Genomic DNA, 6,000 nt, shown 5'->3' with positions numbered 1-6,000 from the left:
TAACCAAATTTGGATTCTGTCAAATTTCAATACATTCTCACATTTAATAAAAAGAAAATGAATTTTCAAAATTGTATGCATGGAGCCTAATAGGTTAAGATTTGTTATCTTCGGTTTTAAATCATTTCGCGATACAGGTTACGAAGGCAGCCTTGTGTAATCTAGGAATTTGGAGGAAAAATTTAGCCACAAACAAATGTTATCTGCACACTAGCAAAAATCGCATTATTTATTTATTTAATTACATGTCCGACTGCTTGTCTGATTTTGTTCCAACTTCGGGAGACCATAAAAGCTCTTGTATTTTAAACAACTCTAATAATAACTAATTACATCGACCAACAAACAATCTCTGTAAACATCTCAACAGATGATCGGTCCAATATTGACCAATCCAAACCCGATCAAACTCTTGAAGTCTTGAGCAGCCGGCTGCATTGTCCCCGTTGACATAAGCAAATAAACGCGTCCTCCTAATCGTGTTCATCAATCAACCAGCACCTGACGGTATTTGTGTGCTATCGGTTCGCAATCTCTCAGTCGACAACTCAGTTTATTTTCATTTTATTTTTTTGCAAACAAGTGCCTCGATTCACCCCTCAAGAGCACCCACTTTGGCCCCTCTGCAGCGCAATAAATTGGACCTGTCCTATCAATTGTACCAAATAGACGACGACGGTCCTGGGTCGACTCTTCACGAGTCACGAATTTCAAATTGTCGTTACCCTCCTGGCGTCGTTTTGTCGTCGTCGTCGTCGTCGTAGATCGCTCAATTCAACAACCTTAACACTAATTAGCCATAAATTGCCGCCGGAGATGTTTTTTCGATCTCTCTCTCTATCTGATGTGTTGTGTTGCAGATTTCTTAAATCTCTTTGCGCATGTTGTCCATTCATTTCCATATATGACCTACGATGGCGACGTGATCTTCCCTGGGAGCAAACAATGTTTAAGCACGAGTCAATTGGCTGGAGGCGCTCTACATTCCGCTGTCTGTCCTGGCAGGGTGGTGGGCTGGCTGTAGAGTGGGGTGGCAATTTTATGAATTTAAAAAAAAAATACTATATATCTGGAGTTTTTTTTTCGAAAAGGTCCAATAAACCAAATTTCCAGTTTTTGCTTTTTGGATGTGACCCTACCACTGGTCGTGGCCGGCGCCGGTATTGATCAGCATGATAGGGGCCTTTGAGAAGTTGCTAAGCGAGGAAAGATAGTTCCCACTCATCTTCCACGACTCGTGGATGTAATTTCTGGAGGTCCTGGTCAATAACGGAGTAGCAACTACGGGTGGGCACCTATGCTTATGCTTATGCTTATTTATTCAAACAACACTTTATACTTACCTAGCTTCTCTCTACCTTGTATGATGGATAGTTATTAGAAAAGTAATTTGATTTTCTAAAAGATAAAATTAACCCTCTATAACCCAACTTCTAAATGGGCTTCGATCAAATTTTGGATATTGGTTTTGTCTTTTTTAATGTAAATATTTTTGTCCCTTATTTAACAACTTTAAATATTTTTGAAAAGGTATAAAAATTAAATTTAAGAGCAATGGTTTCAACATTCGGTTGAAAAAAAGGAGTTTTAAAATGTATTATCGACCAATTTCGACCATTTTTATTTTTTACGTCATTGGATTACCCATACAAGTCTCCATACAATTTTGGCAGCGGTCCATACAAAAATGGTACGTAAATATTGGAAAATCGGTAACTATTGACAAATTTTCTGATCAATTTGGTCTCTTCGGCAAAGTTGTAGTTTTGATGAAGACTGTTCAAAAAAATAGGTACTTGGTAAAAAATCTTGACTAAACTTATTTACCCTTCTCCTAGTGGAAAATTGTCCAATGATTCCGAAAATGCATTCCATTTACCGATTCAAAATCATGTTCAATGAGAAAATCATGACACTCTGGGAAGTTTAAAATAATGACTTTCATCAACATTTTGCCTTCCTCACTGAGGTAAGGCTATAATCCTGCTCTAAAAATGAACTTTGTATAAAAACGTCGTAGACCCACCTTCATGTATACATATCGACTCAGAATCGAAAACTGAACAAATGTCTGTGTGTATGTGTGTGTGTATGTATGTATGTGACCAACAAACTAGCTCATGTTTCTCGGCACTGGCTGAACCGATTTGATCCGAACATATTGCATTCGACTTGGTTTAGGGTCCCATAGATCGAGTTTTATACAGATTGAAGTATCGATAAGTAGTTCAAAAGTTATGTATAAAAATGTGTTTTCACATATATCCGGATCTCACTTAAATGTATGTAAACCATGTCCGGGTCCATCATCCGACCCATCGTTGGTTAGGTTATCAAAATACCTTTCCAACGAGCCTAAAACATTGAAGATCTGGCAACCCTGTCTCGAGATATGGCCACTTAAGTGATATTTATATACTTTTTTGAAGCCGGATCTTACTTAAATGTATGTAAACTGTGTCCGGATCCACCATCCGACCCATCGTTGGTTAGGTTATCAAAAGACCTTTCCAACGAGTCTAAAACATTGAAGATCTGGCAACCCTGTCTCGAGATATGACCACTTAAGTGATATTGATGAACTTTTTGGAAGCCGGATCTCACTTAAATGTATGTAAACTAAGTCCGGGTCCATTATACGACCCATCGTTAGTTAAATTATCAAAAGAGCTTTCCAACACGTCTAAAACATTGAAGATCTGGCAACCCTGTCTCGAGATATGTCCACTTAAGTGATATTGATGAACTTTTTGGAAGCCGGATCTCACTTAAATGTATGTAACCTAAGTCCGGGTCCATCATACGACCCATCGTTAGTTCGTCGCCATCGTGCTAACTTGTCGTACGTGCATTTTGGGCCAAATTGAGTTAAGAACGCCATTTTGTGCAGCTCACAATGCCTCACCTTTTGACCTTCACAGATCCCCAAAATTCGATTTCAATCCTGAGATATTCAACAAAAACCGGAAAAACTCCGTGCATTTTTGTCACTTTACATATGAAAGTAGTTTCAATCTTGTCGTGCTATCTTGTCACTCCATGAAAATTGATGTAAGTGCGACAAAAGGCCAAAGGATTTCAGGTCAGGAAAGTCAGGATGCGTTTGTCGCACGTACAAGCTAGACTACCGTAAACATTTGTAATTATAACTCGGGACTCCAGCAACCAACTTCAACCAAACTTTGGGACAATGCACAGAATGGTGAGCCAAACAAAACGTGTTTGTTATTGTTTACATTGCGTGCTCTCGTTTTTGAATATTCAAGGTCAAACATTAAAACGCGTTTTTCTCGGAACGTCAAAATGGCGGGTGCGACAAGATAGCACGACGACGTCGAGTTAAGTTATCAAAAGAGCTTTCCAACACGTCTAAAACATTGAAGATCTGGCAACCCTGTCTCGAGATATGTCCACTTAAGTGATATTTATGTACTTTTTGGAAGCCGGATCTCACTTAAATGTATGTAAACTATGTCCGGATCCACCATCCGACCCATCGTTGGTTAGGTTATCAAAAGAGCTTTCCAACGAGTTCAAAACATTGATGATCTGGCAACCCTGTCTTGAGGTATGGTCACTTAAGTGATATTTATGTACTTTTTATAACGGATCTAAAAAATAGATGAAATTTTTGTACAATTCCATCACATCAGCCATTGTTGGTAATAAGTGAGGAAGGCTTCAACCAAATAGGTGGATTAAGTGAGTTTTTTTTAACTAAAGTTAACTAACTTTTTAAACTTTTCAAAATTGACTTGGATCGGTAGATACAAATTAACGGAAGAAATCTAAATTTTGCTTTCCAACATTTTTGAAACGTTTACTTAAAATTGAGATGTATCTTTTCTTAGGAACATGAAAAAATTGCAATAAAATTAAGAAATGTGTAAACAAGGTTGCCATATTTTTTTGCTATTTCTTCGTAAAACTATTAACTTTTCGTGTCATTTACGAGGGATGAAACGGCGCCTTCGATGTTTCCGGAATGTCCGTAAGACAGTCAGAATCTGTTTCGGCCTCACTCATCCTTCTTCAGATCTTGGAAAAATTAACTCGAAAAAAATATGACAGAGCAAACAGGGGAGTCGAAAAAACAAGTAAGATGGCCATACTCTTGGACACCAATGAACGTGGCGAGATACAGCAATTTTACTGGAAAAAGTTTGATTTTGCGCAGAGATGAAACGGAGCAAAATCAAACTTTTTTCATTAAAATCGCTTTAATTTTAATACTTAAAAAGTTGAAATTTAATATTAGGGGGCATTTAAGGAAAAAAAAGTTATTTAGAGAATCGTCAAAAAAGAGGCCGGTGCCAAAAAAAAGAGAGATGGTCCAATCAGGACCAAACTTTGAATTTCGGATAACTATTGTCCGTTTCTTTCAAAGGTACATGCCGCGCGGCATTTCAGAATATGCCATAGCCATTGTTGCCAGCGATTTTCTACACCTTTGGTACAATATAAAACATACCTGGCAACAATGCCAGGCGATTCGAAGAAGAAGATCAACAAAAACAAAACGCGCAGTATGGGATTTGATAGCACGCATTTGCCGAAAGTGCGGCGCGTCGTTTCGAGGCTGGTTTGCCGCGTGTCTTTCTCGGGAATACGCGCAATATCGATAGATGAACGTTCTCTCCAAGTTTGGTTCAAATCGGTGAAGGTCGAGTCCAAAAGTGTACCCAGTTGTCCTGGAATGACCCATATAATTTATCAGCAGTTCCATATGAAAGTTTAAGAATAAAAATAAAAGTGCTTCAATTTGGCTCAAAATTGGAGTAAGGGTTCTTTGCCCGAAATAATTAGACCCGTATCTTTTTGTTTGCCCATTAGGGTCACCTACACCGTGTTAGGGTCCAAAAAATGTCAATTTTCGTAAATTTTCGCAAAACCACATTTTTCAAAAAATCATAGCTGTGTGCTCAATTTTAACCAATTTTAGCTGTCATGGACGAAAATGAAAAATAGTAAGATTGACTTTTAAGACAAAAACTACAAAGTTTCGAAAATTTAACCTAACAATTGAAAAAGTCAAATGAGCAAGTCGCTACGAAACCGGCCGATTTCGACAATTTTTATTTTTTGTATTTTTTTACTTACCTTACTTTTCGATTTTAAATTCAATTTTATATTAAAACATTACGTCCAATTTGCTTTTAATCTAATCTAATCTAATCAGACCCTAGCGCAACCAATCTTTCGAAGGGATCCTGGAGAGTGCCTTAGGTTAGATGACGCCTAGCACTCTTCTTGTCATTTATTAACATTTGTAGTGCGCCATTGCATCGGAATGCATTGAAACATCACAAGCGTTAAACCGGCCAGGCCTACTGCGTAAAGCCGTATCGCAGAGAAGACTCGTAATTGGGTTGAGTTTGAGCACTGAGTGTTCGAACAACAACACAATTCTGAATCGAAGGGGAGGAAGAAGCGTGGGGACACACCACCATACTCTCCGTGATTTGGTTGTATTCGTTGGGAGCATCATGCTAAGATGGTTTGGTACTCCGGGACCCTCGGGATGGGACCAGGGATGGAATAATCGCGAAAAAATCAATTTCGCTTGCGAACTTTTTTCACCCGCGAAAGAGAGAGGAGGCAAATCACGCAAAAGAAAATCGCTCCCGAAATTCTCCCATAAAATCAATCTGCTGATGATTTTTGGTGAATTTCCTTGTCAGCACCACTCAAAATTATTTTTTTCACTTTGTTTACACACATTGCCCATCTACAAAATGTTACAGGCCAATTTCCGACGTGTAACTTTACACTTGCAAGTGTAGTAGTGAAAGAGATGTTCCGCCGAATAATCAAGATAATGATTTTTTTAGATTCTTTTTACCGATCTTTCGTGCGCGAGAGAGGAGAGCAAGCTCCCTTCGGATTTTTTCTCTTGATGAACATTCAATGATTTTCTTTTGATGATGATTATTCCATCGCTGGATGGGACATTGTATTTCCACGAATGCCCTGGACTCTATTTGCCGTGGTTATAACGCC

The sequence above is a fragment of the Culex quinquefasciatus genome, chromosome 3 (genome assembly GCF_015732765.1).
Source record: "Culex quinquefasciatus strain JHB chromosome 3, VPISU_Cqui_1.0_pri_paternal, whole genome shotgun sequence".
Taxonomy (NCBI): Eukaryota; Metazoa; Arthropoda; class Insecta; order Diptera; family Culicidae; genus Culex; species Culex quinquefasciatus.
Note: the sequence above shows the minus strand (reverse complement) of the source record.